This window comes from Chiloscyllium punctatum, chromosome 47 (genome assembly GCF_047496795.1).
Source record: "Chiloscyllium punctatum isolate Juve2018m chromosome 47, sChiPun1.3, whole genome shotgun sequence".
In the NCBI taxonomy this organism is placed as follows: domain Eukaryota; kingdom Metazoa; phylum Chordata; class Chondrichthyes; order Orectolobiformes; family Hemiscylliidae; genus Chiloscyllium; species Chiloscyllium punctatum.
The window spans coordinates 34468764-34495653 of record NC_092785.1 but is presented as its reverse complement, the minus strand read 5'-3'; positions in this window follow the sequence as shown (position 1 = coordinate 34495653).

The following is a 26890-nucleotide window of genomic DNA, read 5'->3' as shown; positions in this document are numbered from 1 at the left end:
AAAGTTCTGCTATCATCCACAGCCTGTGGTCAACAATAGAAAATATCCGAAAACCCTCTCAATCAACTGACTCCCCTTCAGATTAGAGTGGTGTTGGAGAAGCACAGCAGGTCCGGCGGCATCTGAGGAGCAGGAAAAATGGACGTTTCAGGCAAAAGCTATTCATCAGGAATGAGACTGGGATCACATGGGATGGATAGATAAATGGGAAGGGGGTGGGGCTGGGGAGAAGGTAGCGGAGAGTGCTGTAGGTGAATGCAGGTGGGGGGTGAACATGATATGGCAGAGAAGAAGGTGGACTGGATAGGTGGGAATGAAGATGCACAGGTGGGACAAGTCAGGCGGACAGTGTTGAGCTGGAAGGTGGGAACTGGGGTAAGGTAGGGGGAGGGGAAATGAGGCAACGAGTGAAGTCCAAATTGATGCCATGGGGTTGAACGGTCCCGAGGCAGATGATGAGGCTTTCTTCCTCCAGGCATCGGGTCGTGAGGCAGTGGCGATACAGGAGGCCCAGGACCTTCATGTCCTCGGGAGAGTGGGAGGAGGAGTTGAAATGTTTGGCCATGGGGCACTGGGGTTATTTCTTGTGGGTATCCTGGAGATATTCTCTGAAGTGTTGTGTGAGAACACATCTCCTCTCTCCAACTTAGAGGAGACCGCATCGGGCGGAATGTATACAAGAAATGGCATGTGTGGAAGTGCAGGAGAAACTTTGATGGATGTGGAAGCCTCCATTTGAGCCTTGGACAGAGGTGAGGAGGTAGATGTGGGTGCAGGTTTTGCACTTCCTGCAGTGACAGGGAAATTTATATTTCCCTCCCCACCCCTATCCACTTTTGACAAAGACTCTTTCCTCCACGACTACCTAGTCAAGTCCAGGCCCTCCAATGACCCACCCTCCCCTCACGGCACCTTCCCCTGCCACCACAGGAATTGCAAAACATGCACCCACATCTTCCCTCTTACATCCTTCCAAGGCTCCAATGAGCCTTCCATATCCATCAAATGTCCGTGTGCACTTCCACACATGTCATTTATTGCATCTGTTACTCGCGATGCGGTCTCCTCTACATTGGGGCCAACAGACACATTCTCGGAGAGCGCTTCAGAGAACATTTCCAGGGAACCCGCAACATTCAACTCCAACGCCCCATGACCAAAAACATCAATTACCACGTCCCCCGACTCTCCCAAGGACATGCAGTTCCTGGGTCTCCTCCACACCATTCCCTCACCACCAGACGCCAGATCTTCCACCTCGGGACCCTCAACCCCAGGGCATCAACGTGGTCTTCACCAGTTTCCTCATCTCCCCACGGCCACCTTATCCGAGTTCCAACTTTCTATCTTGGCACCATCCTACTGACCTGTCCCACTTGTCTATCTTCCTTTCGACCTATCCGCTCCACCCTCTTCTCCGATCTATCACCTTTAACCCCATCTCTATCCACCTCTTGCACTCTCAGCTAAATTTTTCCCAGACCCAGTCCTCCCGTTTATCTCTCCACCCTCGAGGCTCCCAGCTTTATTCCTGATGAAGGGCGTTTGCCCGAAACGTTCTTTGTTTCTGCAACTCGGATGCTGCCTGACCTGCTGTGCTTCTTCAGCACCACTCTAATCCTGATTCTGATTTCCTGCACCTGCAGTACGCACTTCCGTTATTCTGATTCCCCTGTCCATTGATCTTGAATAGGCTGTTGCTAAAGTTTCAGCATCATTTCCCTGCTCTTATATTCCCAACTGCGGTCAAGAACAGAAAGTATCTCCAACCCCTCGAGACCACTTGATCCCTTGTCCAATCACCTTCAAACATTCGTGAATGTCTACTCCAATTTCTCTTTTATTACTTTAAACCTCTCAGTATTCACACTGTTCTCATTGTGCGTCCTCAAATTCATTATCACTCACTTCACTGGATTGAATTCCTTTCAGCACATTTTCTTGCCAATTGTTTCCAATCTCCCTGCAGTCTATGGCTTTCTTCCTCGTGGTTAACGACATGACTAATTGTTACCTGATTTTCAAACTGCTAAATGATGGCCACAACAAATAATTAAAAATCGTTGACCTATATGAGAAAACAATAGAACTCATCGAAGCCATGGTTCATAAGCTTGCAGAGGACAGCAGAATAGGAGACTGTGAAGAAGGTGATCTAAGATTCCAGAAGGATCTTAATCCATTGCGTCTTTGGGCTGAAAAATGTCACATGAAGTTCAATCTGAATAAATGGAAGATATTGCGTTTTGCTACATCAAATAAGAGTAGGGCTTATACAATTAATGATCAAGCGTCGCATCGTGTTATGGAACACGGAGGCCAGGAATGCAAGTACATAATTAATTTTAGTTTACTTCATATATAGACAGAATGGTTAAAAAAAATGTCATCCTGCCTTCGTTGCTCAGTCCTTTGAGCGTAGGAGTTGGTACGTTATGTTGAAGTTGAATCGGACATTGGGTGTTGCGTCTTCTGGAATACTGTGTCCAGTTCTTGTCGCCCAGCATAGCAAGGAAATGATTCAGCTGGAGTAGGTTTAGAACAGGTATACCAGCGTATGGCTACTGGGGAAGGTTTGTGTTATAACGAAAGGCTGGATAGGCTGAGAATATTTTCACTCGAGAACTGAAGTTTGAAAGGTGACCTGATGGAAATTTATAAATTATTGAGAGTTCGGCTCGAGTTAACTGTAACTGTCTTTTCTCCAAGGAGGGGGGACTTCAAGACGAGAGGGTAAATGTTTAAAGTGAAAAGAGGGATTTAAAATAAGAGATGAGAGGCTTTTTTTTAACAGAGGATGGTTTATGTGTGCAATTCACTTCCTGAGGCAGTGATGAATGAAAGTACATTTACAATATTTACAGGATATTTGGATCGATAAATGAATTGGAAAGTTTCAGTGGGATTTAAAAAAGCTATTCATACATGCCTAGTACACTACTTATTGCCCAGAAGGAAGTTCAGAATCAACCACGATATTATGGATCTGGAGTCACACACCAGCCAGACACCAGATAGGTAAGGCAGTTTCCTTCCCTTTCAGGCATTAGTGAATCAGATCTACTGATTCAACATCATCATTAGACTCTAGGTATTTATTTAAATAAAATTCCAGCATCTGCCATGCCAGGGTTTGAACCAGTGTCCACAGAATTATATCTGGACATTCATATTAACAATGCAGTAATAATATCACAAGGGCATTACTAACCCTCAGCAATTACAGGAGCCGTCAGATGCGACTCGTTTAGTTTGGCATTATGTTCAGTATGAGCTGGTAGGAGTGAAAGGCCTGTTTTCATGCTGCGTGAGCCTATGACTTTGACACTATGAAACTGGCAGTTGGTTGGGATTAACAGCAGGGTTGACAGTTTAGTTGATCTCCTTTTGGGATATGTAATCTTGCTGGTTACTCTGGAGGTTCTTCTGCTCATTGAGCCCTTCCCATACACGGGACTGTTGAACTGTCTGTCTCCAGTTTGACTGAGTCGATGAGTTTCCACTTCAGCAGGTAATTGAATCCCGCATTGCGTTGGTTTCTCTGTGATATCGGTGTCCTTGTATCTACCCAGGATGAACGATTGGTTGAAATCATGTCCACGCAGACGTAAGTCCCGTTGTCCATGTTGTGAATGTGTTTTTTATTCTGCTTGATATATCCACAGGGTGGGGATGTCGCTGGTCAGGACAGCATTTGTTGTTCATCCTGATTCGCTGCTGCCTCGCTGCTCGAGAGACATGGATTCGATCCCAGTCTCGTGTGACCGTGTGCAGTTTGCACATTCACTCTTTGCTTGTGTGAGTTTCCTCCCACAGACTGAAGGTGTGAAGGTTACTGGGGTCAGCCATGGGAAATGAAGAGGAACGGAACAGTTATGGAATGTGGGTGTGCTAGGATGTTCTTCAGAGAGATGGTGTCGACTGGAAGGGCCGAATGGCCTGCTTTCCCACAGGGTCGTCATTCTCGGATGAAGGGTCAGCTATTTCGTTCAGGTCCTGGAGACACAAGTAGGTAGGATTGGGTAAAGATGGTAGCATCCCCTGGAGAAGTGACATGTATGAATGGGATTGCAGGAAATGAAAGGCATGTTCTCTGTTCCTGAGGTCAGGCGTTCATTCCAGGTTTTATTCATCAAACTTTAACATTACCAGTTCCGTGTGTGAGTCCCCAGGGATGAGTAGTTTATTATATAACCACAACACCACCTTCTCCAGGTTGCAGTATTTATTGGGAACAAGAAGCTGATTCTGAGTTGATGCGAACAAAAGCAGGTGCCAATGTCAAAACCACTGATCCAAACAGGAAAATGAAATTTCGTACATTGCCTCCCCAAAGTTAAAGTCTCCACATGCTTCGGATGCGCCAATCGGCTGTCTCAGCAACAGGTACTGTTTATGGTCATAATATTATAAATGGGGGCAAGTATTCCCTTCCGCCCCGCTTTTGACCAGGACCAACCTCGGAAATACATGCGTCTCTCTCCTGTCATTCCATCCCAGTTTCCAATTGGATCTTCTTGGCTGCTTCACACAGTTTCTCGGATTCCGGATCTGGAACTGGGATTATGTGTGATTGCATGCAGCAGTTGTTCCTGCCTTGTGTGGGCAAAGTGATGAAGTAGCCAATGTTCAAATATAATGCTATTGAAGCATACGTTTCAACAATATTCTGCACTCTCCCAAAAGTTTGGAGAGTTTCATTAATCCCATTCTCCTGTACTCTCATTCATGGAACCTCCACAGTCTCTGGGGATGCGAAAGTTAAAGATTCGGTTCATTTTACGTTCCCACATGCCTGTCGCTAAGTCCTGATATTGTACATTCTTCCTGACATTTCCTCTGCTACCATATTGGTTGCAGTTTGCAAGCGTGGTCTGTGGACTGCTGCAACCTTCCACTGCACCATACGTTTAGTAGTTCGCATTCTGCGTTGTGATTGCAGCGACCTCGGCTAAAATGCACACCATAGCGGTCAGTTCTCTCAAAGCTTTACTTTTGGTGAAACATGGTAAGAAATTAATCGTTTTTTACAAGATAATATTCTGCGAGGTGATGATTTCTTTTCCATCGAATTTTGTTGTTCTGCGTTTCAAATACCAGGATTTAAACCCAAAAGTTCTCGAAGATGTCTCTCCCTCGCACCCTTTTAAGTCTCTCATCCCATTTGACTGAGGCATTGCACAATCTAACATACATTTTCACGTTGGTACCATCCAGTCTGTGCCGTTGCACTCACTGTTGCCCCAATATCTTCATTGGCACCTTCAAACCATTCGATCCGTTTGGATATCGTGGCTGTGAGATCAATTCTCTTTTAGCAGCTTTTACTGACATGGACCAGAGATTATTGGAGCGTGAGGCTCAATAAAAGGGCATAGGGAATAATTGGGGGAAAGAGACTCTATTGGAAAAGATCCCCCAGGAGGGCTTTCTGCGATAGCCGAGTGGTATTATCGCTGGTTTGTTAACACAGCAAAGCCAGGTAATGTTCTGTGGAGACGGGTTGGATTCCCACCACACCACGACGATGATAGTATGTGAATGCAATAAATGCCTAGAATTAAGAATACGTTGTCTGAAAAACCCATCTGTTTCACTGACACTACTGTCCTTATCTGGTGTGGCGTCCACGTGACTCCAAACCGGAAGGCAATAAATGCTGCAGAGCCACCCCCGATGCTATTACAGAATGGAAATATGTTCATTCGGCTCAGTGCTAGAATTGTCCAGGGATGAGATCGCACTGGGAAAGTTCTAGGAGAGATTCACTCGGATAGTGTCGAGGCTGAAGAGTTTCAGTCATGAAGGGAGACAGGACCAACTTGGGCTGTTTGTCACCGACCAGAGGAGTTTGTGAGGGGTATAGATAAGGTAGACTGAAAGAAGCGCTTCCCATCGATGGAAAGAACGATCACAGGGGGGCAGAAATTTAAGGAGAGAGACAGAAAGATTAAAGTAGATGTGGAGAAAAGCGGTTTAGGCCGGCGGGTGTTGGAATTTGGAACACACAGTCTGTAAGTGTAAGAGAGGCAGCAACCCTTATAACCTGAAGGAAAATGCAGATGAGAATATGTTCTGCCAAGGCATCTTCGAGAAGGTAAGGCTATGGGCTAAACCATTCGGGTCATTAAGCAGTTGCTTTTGACAAATGCAACCACAAAAGGCTGAAGTGTCTCCTTTGAAACTGTTGTCCTTGCTGGTATAGTGGTTCGTGTCGCCGTATGTTATGCGGGAGTTAGGAGCTCAATTCCTGGCTGGGGCACTGGAAATGTTTTAAAACTGTCGCTCGGTTTCCAAGTGCGGGTTATTAATGCCTGTCCTTCCATTCTCCATGGGCAATGTCACAGGAAGGACAGTGCTGCCTGAATCAGTGTGGGGAAGGTCTGCAGCTCCCGGCGAGACAGAGTGTCAATAAAAGTACAAGCACGTGACTTCCGCAACCTGCACCTTGTGTCTGTACTGGAATCTGAACCATTTAATAGATAGAAGAAGGAAGCTGAGGAAGAAACAGGGTAAACCAATTCAGATGTGAGTACAGAAACATTTTCCGCAGCATCTTGAGGAAAACTGACAAATGGCCCCGAGAAAGAGTTTGTCTTTTTGAAAAGTTAGTTCACAGAGATGCTTTTTGTTCCACTCAAGCCCTTAAGAAATTGAATAACAATTTAACTAAGACTTGAAATTTTCGAACACACCAGTCGATGAGTCACGTGCTGGAAACTGTGTTTACAAGCCAGATGTTTGATAACTGATGATGATGCAATAGGCTGAAGGACCATTCGCCATGCTTTTAAAAACACAATAACTGTCATTTTTCAACTGAACAAAATAGGCAAAAACAAAGTCATCAAGAAAAGTTCCAAGCATTGTATATGTCATCCTTGGTGCGAACGTGCTGAAATTCAGCTGTCTCACTGCTATTTCCCAATGTTGATTTCCAGTCAGGGAAAAAAATTTGTTGTTCCTTATGGAAATCTTAAATTGAACATGATTTCCTGACATCACAAAACAGCAAAATTAGCAGTTCTGTCAGAGTCAGTGAGAATTGCATATCGGAGATGAAATCAAATGCGAAGAAGCGCTGAAATCAGTTGGACTGGGGTATGCAAATTTGAAAATCACACAACACCAGGTTATAGTCCAACAGGTTTAATTGGAAGTACTAGTTTTTGGACCACTGCTCATTCATCAGGTGATTGTGGAGTCCACAGTTGTAAGACACAGAATTTATAGCATATTTTTACAGTGTGATGTAACTGAAATTGTACATTGAAAAATGGCTTGATTGTTTGCTAAGTCTCCAATCTGTTACAATGACAATGTTAGCTTCACTTCTTTCACATGAAAAGTGCAAAACCTTTTTAGTTTAATGTTTAATTCTCAGGTGAAGTTTAACAACTGGTGTCTGCGCACCCCCCCCCCACCTCCACCCCCGTGCTGCTGTCTGTTCCATAATGTTTAGACTGATTCTAGATAATAAAAATGAGTTCCCAGAGACATACATGGATCCATGCAGTTTTTGAGCAAAGTACAATGTAAATCTGCAAGTACAAATTCACCCCGCAGACGTGTGTGTGCGTGTGTGTGTAGGACGGTCTCTGTTTGTAGATAGGGCAATGGGACCACGTGTACTGTGACATGAACCCAATGACCATGGGTACCGAATTTAGCTATCAGTCTCTGTCGGGGCACTTTTAGCTGCTGCCTGTTCCGAAGACCGCCTTGGAGGATTGTCACCCGAAGATCCGAGGTCGAATGTCCTGGATCACTGAAGTGCTCTCCAACTGGGAAGGGGCACACCTGTCTGTTGATTAATGCGTAGCGCCCATTCCCTTGTTGTAGCCTCCGTTCAGCTTCACCAATGTACCATGCCTTAAGGCATTCTTGCCTGCAGCGTGTTGTTTTGTTTTAGATTAGCGTCAGTCTAAACATTATGGCATGGACGCAGCACACAGGGACTAACACTGTCAACATATTATCTGTGCTGACACTAATTGGTAAAGTCCACCTGAGAATGTAACTGTTAAAAGAAAGTTTTTCGATTTACATAAGAAAGAAATGAACCAAACATAGTCATTCTAACAGATGGAAAACTTAACAAGCAATCAAGGTATTTTTCCAATGTATAATTTCAGTGACATTACACTGTAACCTTTCGCTATAAATTCTGTACCTTACCACTGTGTACTCCACAGCCACCTGATGAAGGAGCAGCTCTCCAAACGATATTGCTTCCATTAAACCTGTTGGACTGTGACCTGGTGTTGTGCGATTTTTAACTTTGTATTAGAATGCGGATCTCACAATTGATATAGAGATGAAGAAGCATTTATTCTCTCAGACAGTTCTGCATCAGTGGACTTTCTTTTAGCAGAAGGCTGTTGAGGAAGTGTCATTAGGTGTAATGAGGCTGAGATCGGCAGATCTTCAAACAGAAAAGACATCAAGCGTTATGGGGAAAGGCAAGAAAGTGCAGTTCAAGGTTATCAGATCAGATATGAAACCATTTAATAGAGGAGTAGACTTGATGGTCTGAATGATGTCTGTCTGTTCCTAAAATTGTTGGCCTTAATATGAAGCTGCAAAACCGACCTGAGTAAAACGTGCCAAATTTAAAAAAAGTGTGGGCCCCCAGAGCACTGAACCGAGGTGAAATGTCCAAAAAAAACCACACACAAAGGGCAGACAATATTGGGTAATTGCTCCGTAGTGATCAGTATACCAAGGTAAACAGGAAAACCGATATTCAGTATCTACACTGAACCCTGCTCCACGGGGCATGTAGTTAACTCTCACAAATCACTATTCCCCTTCCGTTTTCCTGACGCCCCCTCCGTTCTTGTTTGAAACTGATTGATCGTCAGGCAATTGCCGATGACATTGCTGATGTGGAACTGTAGCATATAGAACATAGACCATTACAGCGCAGTACAGGCCCTTCGGCCCTCGATGTTGCGCCGCCCTGTCATTCTAATCTGAAGCCCATCCCATCTACACTATTCCATGTACGTCCATATGCCTCTCCCATGACGACTTAAATGCACTTAATCTTGGCGAATCTACCACGGTTGCAGGCAAAGCATTCCATGCCCTAACTACTCTCTGAGTAAAGAAACTACCTCTGACATCTGTCTTATACCTATCTCCCCTCACTTTAAAGTTGTGGTCCTCGTGCTTGCCGTCCCCATACTTGGAAAAAGACTCTCCCTGTCCACCCTATCTAAACCTCTGATGATCTTGTATGTCTCCATTAAGTCACCTCTCTCCAACGAGGACAGCCTCAAGGCCCTCAGTCTTTCCTCGTAATGCATTCCTTCCGTACCAGGCAACATGCTAGAAAATCCCCTCTGCACCCTTTCCAAAGCGTCAACATTCTTCTTATAATGCGGTGACCAGAACTGTTCACAATACTTCAAATGTGGCCGTACCAGATCTTTGTACAGCTGCAGTATAACCTTCTGATTCCAGAACTCAATCCCTCTATTAATAAAGGCCAAAACACTGTTTTCCTTCTTAACAACCCTGTCAACCTGGGTGGCAACTTTCAGGGATCTGTGTACATTGACACCGAGATCTATCTGCTCATCTGCACTCCCAAGAATCTTACCATTAGCCCAGTACTTTACATTCTGATTACTCCGTCCAAAGTGTATCACCTCACACTTGTCCACATTAAACTCCATTTGCCACCTCTCAGCCCAGCTCTGCATCCTATCTATGTGTATTTGCAACCTACTACATCTTTCGTCACGATCCACAACTCTACCGACCATAGTGTTGTCCGCAAATTTACTAACCCACCCTTCTAAGCCCTCATCCAGATCATTTATAAAAATGACGAATAGCAGTGGACCCAACATCGACCCTTGCGGAAAGCCGCTAGTGACTGGACACCAAGATGAACATATTGCATCAACTACAACACTCTGTTTTCTTTCAGCGAGACAATTACTGATTCAAACTGCTATGTCTCCCACAATCCCATTCCTCCACATTTTGTATAATAGCCTACTGGGGGAACCTTATCGAACACCTTGCTGTATTCCATATACAGCAAATCAACCTATTTACTCTCATCCACCTGTTTGGTCACTTTGTCAAAAAACTCATAAGATTCGTTAAGCACGGCCTACGCTTTACAAAACCGTGCTGACTGTCCCTGATCAGATTATTATTTTCTAGATGATTATAAATCCTATCTCTGATAACCTTTTCCAAAGCTTTACCAACAAGTGAAGTGAGACTTACTGGTCTGTATATACCAGGGTTGTCTCTACTACCCTTCTTGAACAAGGGAACCACATTTGCAATCATCCAGTACTCAGGCACTATTCCTGTAGACAATGATGATATCTAGATCAATGGCACAGGCTCGGCAATCCCCTTCCTTGCTTCCCACAAGATCCTAGGATAGATCCCATCTGGCCCAGAGGACCTGTCTATTTTCACACTCTGCAGTATTTCTAATACCTCTTCCTTGTGAACCTCAATATCTTCGAATCTAGATGCAAGTATCTCTGTATCTTCCTAGCCAATAGTTTCATTTTATATCGTGAACACTGTCGAAAAATATTTATTTAGTGTTACCCATGTCTTCTCTGACTCCACATACAACTTCCCACCATTTTTCTTGATTGGCCCTCATTTAACTCTCGTCATTCTTTTATTCCTGACATACCTATGGAAAGCCTTAGGGTTAACCCAGATCCAATCCGCCAACAACTTCTAATGTCTCCTCCTGGCTCTCATGTCTCCTCCTGGCTCTTCTGAGCTCTCCTATTTTGTCATGCAGTGAAACGATTCTGTCTGCTGCACAACATCATTCTGCTTCGAAATATCAGGCAGCATTTCATATTGATTCCTGTAAAGGTTAACCTTTAACAAGCCATGACAGTGAAATCACTGAATCCTCATCACTATACTACCAGGGAAGATTTCTGTTAACATCACCCTGGACATCATGAGATTCGCCATTCTATTCTCCCATCCTTCTCTGCGTGATCCCCTCGGCCCTATTCCGGTCTTGTTGGTTGGTTTACAATACTGAGGCTATCCAATCATCTTTGCATTTCAGTTTCTAAAGGATGAGACCTTCTCTCTGAGCTGGCAATGTGCTTGCTCAGTGGCGATGACACTGTCCTTGTAAACTAGAAAAGTGCTTCAAATAGGCCATTCCTGTTTTTCATTCCAAGAACTTGAGGCAAACCGTTCAGCAGGACAGGAAATAGCGGGAGTGATCAGTGATCAAGTTTGGCAGCAAGAACGAGGTGAGGCAGTATAAACTACAGAGTGATGGGGAAACAATGGGCAAGGAACACTGGGATTGGCGGGGCTGAATGCTTCCTTTCTTTGCTGTAACCAGACATTGGTGTTGAACTCTGAAATGGGACAACATCAGACAAGTCGGTGAAATCTTACATTCTCCTTGTTTTCTCCCGAGGCCTGCGTCACACTTGGGGAAATGTGTCTGCGTGCTTCAGTCTATGGGTAAAAATGGGGTTCAGTTGCCATCTCAAACTTTAATCCCATTTATTGTGTTTTACGAGATTAAAACGTTCCAGAGAAATTAGCATTCAGGTGAAACGTCAGAGTTCACAAGGTTACAGACCAAGTGCTGGGAAATGAGGTGAAGGGGCCCATTTCTGTGCTGTAAACACTCGATAATTCAATCGCTTTTGAGGGGAAACATATCTGCAGTGATATAATTCCAAAAACTGTGTTATGAAGAAACGGTGCAACTGCTTCTGCCATCACCCCTGGTGATCTAGTGGTTAGTATTCAGCGCTTTAACTGAGTGGCCTAGGTTTCATTACCGTTCAGGAAATCAGGACCTCATGTTCCTGATGCAGCGAGAGCAGCTCTACCAGGAATCTGTTTCATGCCTTAGATCAGTCAATACCCCAGCTCATCAAAGAAGGGAAAAGTGACTTCCCTCTCTGTGCACAGTCGGACAGTTAATCCTCCATTCTCCTCTGATTCCACTTCCCAAAGAGTTTCAAAATATTGTCAAAACTGAGTCTCAGCTATTTCTTTTCTGCCTTTTGATACATAGGAGCTGCAGCGATTGACTGCGGTGGTTTCTGAAAATGAAACGTACCTATGTGCAATGTATTGGGCTATTCCAGGATTGCCTTCTCTGACAACGGTGGGACATGGCTGATGTTGTCTATGATATGGAAGTGCCAGTGTTTGAGTTGAATAGACAAAGTTAAAAATTAAACAATATCAGGGCAGAGTCCAGCAGGTTTATTTGGAAGCACGAGCTTTCGGAGAGCCGCTCCTTCATCAAGTGGGTGTTTTTCTGCAGAAACTTGGTGCGTGTGTCAATATGCGCGATCTTTTGGAAAATCATCTGGACTTTAACCGACCGTTTGTGGTGTCGACGGTACCCATGACTTGGAGGTGTTGGTGTTGGACTGGGGTGGATACATTTAATAATCACACAAAGAAATTTTAGATTCCAACAGTTGACAAACACCTGATGACGAAGCAGTGCATGGAACACTGATGCTTCCAAATACGTCTGTTCAATACCATCTGGTGCTGTGTGATTTTTACTGATAGCATTTGGCAATGTTTAACTGATCGAAGACAGTGAAAGAATTTTCGCTCGTGAAGATGAAAATTTCAAATATTATCCACCTCAGCATTACAAAAATGATTAGGTTGGATGTGTGATGAATCTCCACAGTGCGCTTGCGCAAAGTAAAAGTCGAACTGACAACCGCCTGATCCGTAGCCAGCTATACGAATGGTTGCACCACTGGCCAGATGCACAGCTGAGATTTTACACGCTACAGAGCTGTGGTGTTAACAAGGACACGAGCAATAACAGTAACAGTCACAAGGTGAACAAAGAGCAAAGATAATCACCATCATTGATTCACTTCAAAATGTCCTCAAAAAACGACCATTCACAATCTGATCAGCCAATCAATGAGGTCACTGCTGATCTTGGAAATTGCAACTGACTTTGCTGCGTTTTCACCATAATTTGAGGTAAACTCCACCCTAATCATAACATCGCATATTCCCATTAATTTTCAGATTCAGATTACGTTAATGACCTGTCCGTATTTGCAGGAAATGAATGAAAATGTCCTTCCGGTAATGTAATCCAGTGCAGAGTCGGCCAGAAAAGAAAAGACAAAGACATGAAACATCACTCCCATTTCTCTCTGTACCAATGCGTTTTCCTGAGTTGAATATTTTCAGGACTTGTCTTTACTATCTAAAGAGTTAATTATTTTCCCGGGAAAGATTCTTCGTAAATCAATTAACATCTGAGGTGTTGAAACATATTTTACTTCAGATTAAAATAGTTGAATATCTTTTCCCCCAGCCTAATGTCCCAATCCTCCCTCCTCTTCCATGTAAATACAAGCTTTGCCAGGTGATGTTGGAGCTCCCAACCTGACGTTCCAATGCTCCTTGCTGCTCCATGTCAATAGAAGCGGCTCTACTTGAATTTGGAGCTCCCACTCTGATGTCCCAATGCTCCCAGCTGCTACATGTCCTTAAACGCTGGTCCTTGTGAGGTTGGAGCTCCCAGTCTGATGTCCCAATGTTCCCTCCTCCATGTCAATAGAAGTCCAGTTGAGGTTGGATCTATCACTCTGATGTCCCAATGCTCCCTGATGCTACATGTCATTAAAAGCTGATCCAGGTGAGAGTGGAGCTCCCAGATGGATCTCGCAAAGCTCCCTGCTCCATGCTAACTGAAGCTGCTCCAAATGAGGTTAGATCTTGCATTCGGATGTGCCAATGCTCCCTGCTGCTCCATGTCAACAGAAGCTGCTCCAGGTGTGGTTCGAACTCCCAGCCTGATGTCACAATGCTCCCTGGTCCACGTCAAAAGACGCTGCTCCAGATGAAGTGGGAGCTCCCATCCCTGGCAGCTCACATACTTCTATACCATCATAGAAATACTGCCCACTGAACATTTCTACCACTGGAGCCATTGGTGGAATATCTGCATCATGAGAACCTAATATTATTTTTAGTCACCACCGAATCATTATTTCCAAAAGTCATTCTTTCTTAAACCATAGTTAGCATGTGCATACTGCAGTCAAGCCGAAGTAAGATAATGGTGCTAATTGATGTAAGCTTAATAAAAATTGCATCCTATTTTTCATGTTGAGTAACTGCGACTTAGCAAGGACAATGTTTATATTGAAATCACACTTTTATTCCAGGTGAGAGAATGTGGTTTGCATTATTTAAAATGAACTTGTTCACTGTGTAAAATGATCAAATAGATCTCAATGTCAAAACAAAATTGGTAACGTTGTCATCCATCTTGAAATGTGGTGTCTTCTTCTTTCAACCAGATGGGTATTATAACGAAAAGTCTATTAATGATATGCGTATAAAGACACTTTAAATCGCAAGGTTTATGAAGGTTTGTAGCTCAGGTTAAGGTTTAAGGTTTAGGTTTGTTCACTGAGCTGTAGGTTTGATATCCAGACGTTTCATTATCTGGCTCCGTAACATCATCAGTGGCGACCTCCAAGTAAAGCGAAGCTGTTGTCTCTTGCTTTCTATTTATATCTTTCTCCTGGATGGGGTTCCTGGGGTTTGTGGTGATGTCATTTCCTGTTCTTTTTCTGCGGGGTTGATGGCATTTAGATCTATGTGTTTGTTTATGGCGTTGTGGTTGGAGTGCCAGGCCTCTGGGAATTCTCTGGCATGTCTTTGCTTAGATTGTCCCAGGATCAATGTGTTGCCACGTCGAAACGGACTACCAAAAATCCATAAACGAGGAGCCCCCCCTCAGACCCATAGTCTCTTTACCCGGAACACCAACTTACAGACGGGCCAAAGAACTACACGCAAGACTGAAATGCCGCATAGAAGAGTCACAGCACTCCATCCACTCCACCCAGGAATTCCTAAAAATCATCAAAAAAACCAAAATAGAGGAAGAAGAAGCAATGATCTCATTCGACATAACAGCACTGTTCACCTCCATCAACATCAACCTGGCAAAGGAAACACTTACCACACTTTTAGAAGAGACCATCACAGACGCAACAACAACCATCAATCACATTACCAACGAAAACATAATGAAGCTCGTGGACCTGTACCTCACCACCGACTTCATTTTCAACAATATATCTACAAACAAACCAATGGCACACCCATGAGATCTCCGGTATCAGGATTCATAGCAGAGGCGGTAATGCAAAGACTAGAACAAACAGCCCTACCAACAATCAAACCAAAAATCTGGGTCCGCTATGTAGATGACACCTTTGTCATCACAAAACAAAATAGTAACGACATTTAACATCATCAACAACACCCTCACAGGCAAGAAGTTCACCAAGGAGGAAGAAACCAGAAACAACCTCGCATTCTTGGACGTCACAGTAGAAAGAAAGGACAACGGAGAACTACAAACCTGCGTATACAGAAAACCGACAAACACTGATCAAATACTTAACTCCACCAGCAACCATCCCAACACATACAAACGAAGCTGCGTCAGAACACTATTCCAATGAGCCACCACACACTGCAGCACAGACGAACTTCGGAAAACAGAGGAGAACCACTTATACAACGTATTCAAGAAGAATAGATACTCAAAAAATACAGTCCGCAGATTCCTCAAGAACAAATCACGACAAGCAGACCAAACACAGTCAGAAACCCTAACCACCTTACCATACATCGAAGAAGTTTCAGAAATGACAGCCAGACTACTAAGACCCCTCGGAATCCTAGTAGTACACAAACCCACCAACACTCTCAAACAAAAACTAACAAACTTAAAAGACACACTTCAACCCGTGGACAAAACCAACGTCATCTACAAAGTTCCATGCAAGCACTGCCACGAACACTACGTAAGACAAACAGGAAGAAAGTTAGCCACCAGGATACACGAACACCAGCTAGCCACAAAAAGACAAGACTCCTTCGTAGTCCTACATACGGATTAAAAATATCACTATTTCGACTGGGACAACACATCTATCCTGGAACAGGCTAAGCAAAGACACGCCAGAGAATCCCTAGAGGCCTGGCACTCCAACAACAATGCCATAAACAAACACTTAGATCTAGATGCCATCTATCAACCCCTCAGAAAACGAACAGGAAATAACATCACCACAAACCCCAGGAACCCAATCGAGGACAAAAATATAAATAGAAAGCAGGAGACAACAGCTTCGCTTCACTTGGAGGTCGCCACTGATGATGATGTTAGCTAGCCAAGTAAAGAAACGTCTGGATATCAAAGCTACAGCTCAGCGAGCAAAACAACACCCTACATTTTAAATCATTTTTCATGTTTATGTTGCATGAATCTGCGGTTATTGATCCACAGTTTAGTTTCACTCCCTATTGGTAACATGCTGATTTCTCCAGTTGTTCATAGTTCAATGTGATGCATCCAGTGTGTGCATAACGAGAGGGAGCTTGCTTCCCACATCTTGTGTTTATCTGTGCCTTATGATCAGCATTCATCAATGGCGAGAGCAAGAGGCGAGGGCGAGACCAATGTGTAAGTCTCTCCGTGCCCATGCACGGCACCCACAGCGGCAATTCTCCACTGTGCATTTACAGCCAGTTCTCAGTGCCCCTACACCCACGCCCTGCCCCTTTTGAAGTATCTCCATTATTTTGTGTTGTCTCGCTGTGGTCTTCTCACCAGGATGAATTACTTCGACTCAACCTCCTCCAGATTTCATCTGACAAAACATTCATTAAGAATCCCTTTGCATAAACATTCACTTCGCAGCTCTCTGTATTTGATTTTCCTGGATGCCTTTCATACAAAAAAACGTTCACAGCAACTTGACATGAAAAATACAATCACGCTCTTTTTCATTATCCCAATGCAACCTAGATTTCAATGCAGTTTAGTCAACAGGCTCAAACTATGCTTTGAGATTTTGTAATAGCATTGATACATATAAACTGACCATTGGAGTCCCGATTTCAATTCAACAGCTGTGGTCTTTGGAGAACAGTCAATGACAGCGGGATTTGAACCCACGTGTGCAGAGCACAATGGACGAGCAGTCCATTGCCTTAACCTCGCGGTCATCTCGTCACTGACACTAGGTTGCTGATGAACTTATGAATAATTGAATTGCGTAAATTATGCAGAGCAGCAGATATTTCTCCCTGGTGTTGGTGAAATGATAAATAACACAGTACAGTTCCAAGACTATGGTCTGATCTCTGGGTTTTGAGGCAAGTGCACTCCCATTGTCACACTCTGCACACAGTGATCTGAACAAAAATGAGGAAATGAATATGTAACAAGGTCTGTTGAATTCTGTGAAGATATGAAGTCAACTGAATGAAGAACCCGAGACAGCAGGAGGTTTTCTTTCAATAAAGCGTTGGATAGAGCTCTTAAGGATAGTGGAATCAAGGGTTATGGGACTAAGGCAGGAACAGGATACAGATTGAGGATGTTCAGCCATGATCATAATGAATGGTGGTGCTGGCTCGAATGGCAGAATGGCCTACTCCTGCACCTGCTGTGTATTGTCTATTAAATTGCCTGTGAGGAATTGTTTTCCAGACTGGAGGAGAGTGCATAGTGCTCAATGTCATTATTCGGAACACCTAACTTCCACTCAGATGTTTTTGACACGCACTTGTGTACAGAACAGACAATTTCAAAATCCAAAATAAGGCTAAACTGACAATTGAACTCCACAATGCAAAAACCTTGATGTGTATCATGTTCCTGCACTGTGCGACACCAAGTCACTGTATGATCACAGCAACACAGTGAGCAAGTGTCAGAAGGAAAATGAGTGCAGTGCCAGAGCGCATGATGGGAGCAGCACGTGACACACGGGGAAGTGCATTTCCCTCAACAGGAACACTTCCCAAACAGCGGACTGTGGTGGAAGAATTCGGGGTGGAGGGGGGGGGGGGGGGTTACACTTTGGAATTTGATGCCAGAGACACAATGGAGATCTGTCATTGAGTCTGTTAAGATGAGGATTTTAAAATTTCTACAGATGCAAAACAAAATAAAAAGCTCATGGTTTATTGAAGGCAAAATATGAAATTGTACATTTCATCAATCTACCCATCTTTACAATGAGTACCTCACCACTTTCCTCACGCGGGGACAGAACCACTGGTGAAGATGATCATATAATCCCCGTTACTAGCCACAGAATCAGAGAAAGTCAGATTCCCAAACGTTAAAGTAAAACCAGGAATGTGGAGGTAAGCATTAATGTGTTGCTCCTGTGCTGAAGGTGGCCAGTACACGGTATCTCTGTTCCAGTATAGTTGGCTGTGCTGTGCCGAAGTTTTAAGTTTGAGTCTCACATGGAGCAGCTTCAATTTGTCGTCGTGTTGAGGGATACAGACAGAAGGTGATATTGAGCAAAGCCAAGTTTATGGGAAAATACCCGTGTTTGTGGCTTGAGAAACGACATTTTCTGGATAATGACTACTTGATCTACAAACATACTGCAAGTATCTAAACTTGAAGAAACGTAGGTGGAGAAAGAGCCAAAGGTGATTTTTCAGCAGATGGATAACGTTTCCCATGTGCACTGCTTTAAATTCTGGGAAAATAGATGTTGAACTGGTTTCATGTTATAGAGTTTGTTGCAAACTCACATAGGTTATTGCAATAATAAAAAAAAGAAATCACATAGGACCGTTTGAATATTGTATCGAACTGAATTTTGGTCTGAGCATACTTTATCTTAAGTGGCGTGCTGCAGAGAAGTACAGAGGGTTAATAATACAAAAGGACAGAGTCTTCTTGGCGGATTTCTTGGGTGGAGTTAAGAATGTACGAAATATACATAACATCATGTGAATGTGGTCAAATCTTTAAAGTAGGTGTTGCCTCTCCAAGTGACGATTCAATTCCTACTCATTAGGATATAACTTCCGTCTGCAGTTATTTTAGGACATGAGCTCCATTTACAGAGATTCATCTTGAATAATACGCCAAAGCTTACCAATCCATGAACATGTTATACTCAGTCTTATTCAGTTGTACGTGTTCATCAAATGTCTTTGTATCTGAAGTCAACAAATTCGAAATTGTTACGCAACCAAACTGACTTTCACTCAATGGTAAATTCTCTCCTTGTACGTTTGTTCGTGTATCTTTTAAAACACTCTGAAGTCAGCTTCTACGTTTTATTTCTGTAAAGCCGTTCACGATTGAAATAACTCTATTGAGTGGAAGAAACTCTCATCCAAACTTTTCTTAATCATTCACTAATGGTTTTGAAGCTCTGATGAAAGTTCTTGATTCACTCGAAAGAGGGACTTTCCCCAATTTACTCATTCAAACCTCGCGTTATGTGAAAATCTCATTTGTTTTAATCAAATTTGCGTGTTTTTGCTCCAGCATTTCCGAATCTCGTGAACAAACTCCTTCATTCTTTCTATCATCCCGATGAAACCGGTTGTATCTTTTCTGATAATTTTATGTCTCAGTAAACAACGTCACTTGGCTTTCTAATATCTTGCTATCTAGGAAACAGCGTCTGGATGAAAGCAAAATCCAAGGAAATGACGTCGTCCTTGGAAGGAATACCTTGTCCTTGATTTATTCCGAGTCGGAACTGTCTCAGATTGAACCAGAAAACATGAAATTCCCGTCACATTCACACGCACATTTCGTCTTGACGCATAATTTCTTCAGGCAGTTTCTCTCTCACGTGAAGAAGTATATATGGAGAGAGAAGTGAAGGTGATGTTTTAGCTCGATGGTCTTTCTCATATCGCTGAACCTGAACTGGGTAAAATTCCCGGAAATGCAGTTTTGTTCGTTTCATTTTATTAATTTTGCTGCAACTTCACTCTGTTCATTCCAATGATCGGAAGTGAATTGGATTTATGTGATTGGAACGTTAAATGTTGCATTCAATTTTGCTCCGAATTTATTTCAGCTTAAAGAAAATACTCATGAGAAAAACAGAAGGTTGAACTACAAAACAAGATGGCAGTTTTGATGCTCAGTTACTTTGGCAGATTTCAGTGCATATCAAATGAATCCAACATCATGGCGATCGTCCTCCCATCTTTAAGGCATGGGATTAAAGCAGGAAATCGACCTCTAAGAGACGGGTCACTTCCTATTCATTATGGAATAGCTTTCCTTGACAATATACCAAATCTGCTCAGTTCCATTTATAATACTTCATGTGGAATATTAATAGAAATCTTTCAAAACTCTGAGGTTTTTTAGTGAATCTTACTTAGCAGCATTCGTTTCCGATATTTCTTTGCATCTGAAGTCGTCCAAATTAGACATTGTTTCCTCGCACCTTCTACCCCCTACACCCTCCTTTACACTTTTACCTGGCCACAGGCTGTCTCTCTCCTGGTGAAACTCACTGCTTCTGTGTCTCTAAATGTGCCCTTCCAAATATTTTGGAAACGGATTGTCTGAGTGACAGAAATTCTGCTCCCATCATTTATTTGTCCTACATCGATGGTTTTGAAATCTTGACTTGCAGAAATTTATGAACTTGAAAGAGTGAATTTACCACCTATTTACTCTCTCCAAACCTCAAATACTCTGGAAAACTTCCATTCGGTTTTCCTTGCTTTAGTTTCAAATTTTCCAAAACACAAATAAATAAAACTCCATCCCCACTAAACGCCATCAGCATCGTCTCTAATGTCTTAGCGGCCCAGTAAACGCTGGCAGTGTCCTCTCTGATAGAATCACAGATTCCCTACTATGCAGAAAGTACAATTAAGCCAATCGAGTCTGTAGGGGCACTCTGAACAGCATCTCAACCAGACCTAGCTCTCGTCTCTATCCCCGCAGGTTTCTGGCTTGTGATTTCAAATAAACCTGCTGGAATAAAATCTGACATCGTGTGACTGCTGACCTTATCACTGCGTTAACCATGGCTACATAACTTAACTTACTGAATTCACTCCCTGTACACATCAGCGCAGTTTAACATGGCCAATCCACCTAACCTACAGACTTAACAGCAGTGAGAACCACTGAGCAAACGTACCATCTCATTGAACACTATCTGTATCATGTGTAATGGCTTTACACACTGGTAACTCCGCCCAGTGAAAGCAAGCTGCGCCCACCAACCCGAATTCAATGCATCCAAACGCGGTTCTACGCTGTATAACCTCAGTAGTTCTGCTGGAAATGTTTCTGCACTCAGATCTGAATGGGTTTACTTTGTTTTCTTCCTCAGATTCCTGCTTTAAATCAACACATCAGTCAGGAACAACTCTATATAATGGTTTTCATAAATACAATGTGCAGTTGGCTGAAATTACGTGTTTGCACTTTCACTGACACTCTCTCTCCCCAGGAGCTGCAGTCCTTCCCCAGCTGATTCAGACAGCACTGTCCTTCCTGTGACATGTCCCATCGAGAATGGAAGGCCAAGCATGAATAACCTTCACTGGGGAACAGAGCGACAGGTTTAAAACATTTACGATGCCCCCAGCGGAGAATTGAGCCCAGTGACAGGAGGGGACACTAACCACGATACTGTGGAGGACAACATCATCGAAGGAGACCTTTCAGCCTGTTGTGGCTGCACTTGTCCAACACAACTGCTTAACGACCTGAATCAAGTTTTCCATGATTTAGCACATAGTCTTCTATGTTTTGCCATCACAAATTCACATCTCATTTTTTTTTTCAGGTTCGAACGATTCCCACCTCTCTGACCCTTTCCGCACATTTTTCAAACTTTTCTGCCTTTTTCCCAAAATCTCTTGGCCCCAGTGTTCGATCCCTCCATCAATAAGAAACGCTTCTTTCAGTCTATCCTATCCATATCCCTCATTATTTTGTACATCTCAGTCATGTCTTCTCCAATCTCCTCTGCTCGGCGACAAACAACCCCAGTTTGTCCAATCTTTCCTCACAACTGAAACTCTTCAGCCCAGACAATATCCCAGTAAATCACTCCTGCATTATTCCCAGTGTGATCACATCCATGCTCTTCTGTGAGTTGCAGGACTGCACACAGTAAGCTAGCTGGAACCGAATGAACATTTTTTTTAACGATTCTGTTACAGTATGAGGGCGTCGCTGGCTCGGCAGTATTTATTACTTTCCCTAATTGCACAGCGGGTAGTTGAGATTCAACCATATTGTAGTAAGTCTGGAGTCACATGGAGGCCCGAACAGGTAAGAATGGCTGTTTCATTCCTTAAATGACGTCAGACGGTTTTGTTTTTTTCAACAGTTGACTATAGATTTACAGGAGTTATTAGATTCGTGTTTCCAGATATTTACTGAATCCAAATTCTACCACCTAGCATGGTCAGAGTCAAACCCGAGTCCGTGGTGTCTGAATAAACAGTACAGTGGCCAGTGGTAATAGCGCTCGGCCATTGTCGAAAAGCAGTGAAACTGATCTTATCCAGTGAAGTCGCTTTTCCCCAATACTGTCCTGTGCCATTTTCCTGAGCTTGACCGCACCCCGAACACACCCCACCCCACCCCACAATAATATCTGGTCCATATCAGTAAAAGCATGTGTGTGCGTGAGTGAGACCGAGCCTCTGTGTGGTGTGTGTGTGAGACAGAGAGTGTGAGACCAAGCCTCTGTGTGTGTGTGTGTGTGTGTGTGTGTGTGTGTGTGTGTGAGAGAGAGAGAGAGAGAGAGAGAGAGAGAGAGAGCGTGAGACCAAGCCTATGTGTGTGCGTGTGTATGTGTGTGTGTGAGTGAGACCGAGCCTCTGTGTGTGTGTGTGTGTGTGTGTGTGTGAGTGTGAGGGAGAGAATGAGACCAAGCCTCTGTGTGTGTGTGTGTGTGTGTGTGTGAGACAGAGAGTGTGAGACCAAGCCTCTGTGTGTGTGTGTGTGTGTATGTGTGTGTGTGAGTGAGACCGTGCCTCTGTGTGGTGTGTGTGAGAGAGAGAGAGAGACCAAGCCTGTGTGTGTGTGTGAGTGTGTGTGCGTGTGTGAGTGTGTGTGTGTGTGAGAGAGAGAGTGAGACCAAGCCTGTGTGTGTGTGTGTGTGAGAGAGTGTATGCGTGAGTGAGACCAAGCCTCTGTGTGTGTGTGAGTATTGATCTCACAACAGTGGTAACCAAATGGATTAAATGGTCTGTAGGTCCCGGTGGTGGGTTGTGGCACGTTCACCCAGCAACAGTGACTGCAGCCACACAGACTGATCAGTATCAACGTGAGAGTCAGTGTTAGAATCTGCAGTGCCTTAATGAAATAGGAAATGACTGCACAAACACATGATGAAAGAGCAGCGCTCCGAAAACTAGTGCTTCAATTAAACCTGTAAGATCTTAACCTGGTATTGGGTGATTTTTAACTTTGTACTCCATAGTCCAACACTGGCATCCCTAAATTAATGAAATGAGGGTTTGGGATGGAAAGTTTGGTTCGTGATCGTAGGAGGGAAGAAACCTCTGAGAACGGGTGGATTTGAATTCAGATGCACAGAAATGTGAGCGAGCAGAACTTGAAGGAAAACAGTCATCACTTTGGAGAGAATTACCATGTTAAAGTAACTGATTCCTTTGTGTTTCACAAAAGACTGGAACAAATAGAGCAATTTCTGCTGTGACTCGGATTCGAACTCAGGTTGCTGCTGCCACAACGCAGAATACTAACCACTATACGATCATTGCACCCCACAGATGAGCACGCAACGTAGTAGTAATAAGTACAGTAGCATAGGAAATGTTAGGCAGAGCACCAAATGCACAATATCAATGCTTAGCGAACAGTGGCAGATATGCGGGAACTCAGAATGAGCTGACCGTTTAACTTCAGTGCCCCAAGTGGCTGTGGTGATTCCATCATTAATATGCTGAAGGCTGAGATAAATTGATTTCTCTAAAACATCAAAGACTCCGGAGACAGTGTAGCTTTTGTTGGAATGTATGCTGCAATAGCAATGCAGTTTAACATCGGCTCTTTCACCAGCTTCCCACAGAAGTCAGTAACCACTGCTGCCACAGAGTCCCAATTCCCAGCCCTAGAATAAGAGGAGCTGAGTGGCGCAGTCACGAAGATCCAATTTGAAATCGGGATGGGAATGAGGTCGCATAGATACTCAATGGCTCAAGTAACACAACCGGTGAATGCATGGCATTTCTATGACGGTTGAGAGGCGCAAGCAATTCAGAGGTTGGGAGTGCTCCTGGTCAAAGGCGGGGCAGAAGGCAAAATTTGTTTCCTTTTATAATAACATAGCAATCGACAGTGCATCTTGCTGAGATAACTGAGTGCCACAACTGGAGCGAGGGCGGCTGGTTTGAAGTTTGATTTTACTTCACTTTCACCCACTTCCCTGGAATAAATTGCTTTCACCATTTTTATTTCCAATTGTTTGATATCTTCCTGCAGTCTGCGGCTTTCTTCCTCATGGTTAATTGCATGATTAACTGTTGCATGATCTGCACACTGCTAAATAACGGCCAGTACAAGTAAATATGAATCATTGATCTATATGAGAAAACAGTGGAACTCACTGCAGGCATGCTGCGTAGGTTTGCAGGCGACATCAGTATTGTCGACAATGAGGAAGATTATCTAAGATTCAAAAGGATCTTCATCCAATGAGTCGTTGGACTGAAAAAAAATGTGACATGGAGTTCAATCTGGATAAGTGGAAGGTATTCCATTTTGGTACAGCAAAAAGAGTAGGGCTTTACGTCGTGTTGGAGAACACGGAAGCTAGGAATGCAGGTACATAATTCCATGTAGTTTGCATCACATACAGACAGGATGGTTCAAAGACATTTAACTTACTTCCCTTCATTACTTAGTCTTTTGTATACACTAGTTGGGACGTGGTTTAAGTTTTTCAGGACATTGATGAGGCCTCTTCTGGAATATTATGTCCAGTTCTGGTAGCCCAGTTGTAGGAATGATATTATTCAGCTGGTGCAGGTTCAGAAAAGGTATACTCGCATATTGCCGTGTATGGAATGTTTGAGTTCTAATGAAAAGCTGGATAGGCTGAGACTATTTTAAGATTTGATATCGGGGTGCTGGAAAACCACAACAGGTAAGGCAGCATCTGAGGAGCAGGAGAATCAACTTTTCGCGCAAGTGTCGTTCACCAGGCTCTTGCCCGAAACATCGATTCTCAAGCTCCTCAAATGCTGCCTGACCTGCTGTGCTTTCCCAGCACAACAATCTCGATTCTGATCTCTTATCTGCAGTTCTCACGTTCTCCTCGTTGCGACTGTTTTCACTCCAGGTTCGGGGTTTGAGCGGCGACCTGACAGAAGTTTATGAGAGGGAAGTTAGAGTTGACGATAGCGGCCTTTTCCCAGGAGGGGAATTTCAAGACGAGAGGGCATATGTTCAAGATGGAGAGAGATTTTAAAAAAAAAGACATGTGAGGCATTTTTCTAGAGAAGGTGTTTTACATGCGCAATTAACTTGCTGAGGAAGTGATGGATTTCTGTGGTTGTGATCCTTTCAAATTGTGTCCACACAGGTACAAATTCCGTTTTCCATGTTGTGAATGTGTTTTCATTATTTCTCATTCACCCACAGGGTGTGAGTATGACTGGTCTGGACAACATTTATTCTTCGCCCCTCGTTCGTTGCTGTCTGGCTATACTACAAACCCGGGTGGGATCTCAGCCTCGGGTGTCTGTCTGTGGGCAGTCTGCACATTCTCTGTGTGTTTGTGTTTTTATTTCTCCCTCTGACCAAAGATGTGCCAGTTACAGGGATCAACAATGGGAAATGCAGGCTTATGGAACAGGGAATAGCCGTGGGGTCTGGTGGGATGCGCTTCGGATGGACCATGTGGACTGGAAGGGCCGACTAGCCTGCTTCCCCACATGACGGGGATTTCTGAATTAAGGGTCAGCTCATGTTTTTTTCTGGTCCTGGAGTCTCTCGTAGGCAGGACTGGGTGAAGATTGTAGATGTCCTACATAAGGAACATGAATGAATGGGATTGCAGGAAATTAAAGTCATGATCTCTGTTCCTGTCGTCAGGCTTGCATTCCAGGTTTTATTCGTCGAACTTAAACATCACCCATTTCCGTGTCCCAACCCCCAAGGATGACTAGTTTAAGATATCACCCCAACACCACCTTCTCCAGTTTGAAGTCTTGACTGTGTGGAAGAAACTGATACTGAGCTGATGCAAGAAAATGTAGCTGCCACCGCCAGTGTCGGAACCACAGATCCAAATAGCAAAATCATCTTTTAAACCCACCACTGCAAAGTTAAGTGCTCAACACGCTCCAGTTCTGCCACTCAGCTGTCTTAGCAAGATGCACTGTAGATCCCTATGAGAATATAAACGGGGAAAAACCATTCCCTTGATCAGGAGCATTCTCAATCTAGGAATTTCTTCCATCTCTATACCATCATAAAAGGACTGCACGCTCACCTATTGCATCACTGGAGCCAGAGAGTAACTCCGCGCACACATTCCCATCCCATTTCCGTTTGGATCTGGGCGGCTGTGCTGCAGTTTCTCTGATTCCGAGGCTGGGAACTGGGATTGTGTGTGATTATCTGCAACACTGGTTACAACTTTAGGAAGCTGGTGAAGTCGCCGACGTTATGCTAAAATGCTATTGAAGCAAACATTTCAACAATATCCTGTACTGTCCCCTGAGTCTTTGATGTTTTGTCAAAATCTATCAATCTCAGTTTTCAACATTCTCATTAAAGGGATCTCCACAGCCTCTGAGGACATCCAGCTGAAAGATTCAGGCCATTTTCAGTTCCCACATATTGGTCACTGTTCGCTGAGTACTGTTATTGTACATTTGCTGTTCTTCCGAACATTTCCTCTGCTAGTATACATATTGCTGCTTGCAAGCATCCTGTTCTGTGGTTACTGTGATCGTGGTTGTCGGTATTTTGCATTGTGACCACAGCAACCTCGATTTGAAACCAAATCACGGCACTAAGTGTTCTCTCCGTTGTCCTTTTTGT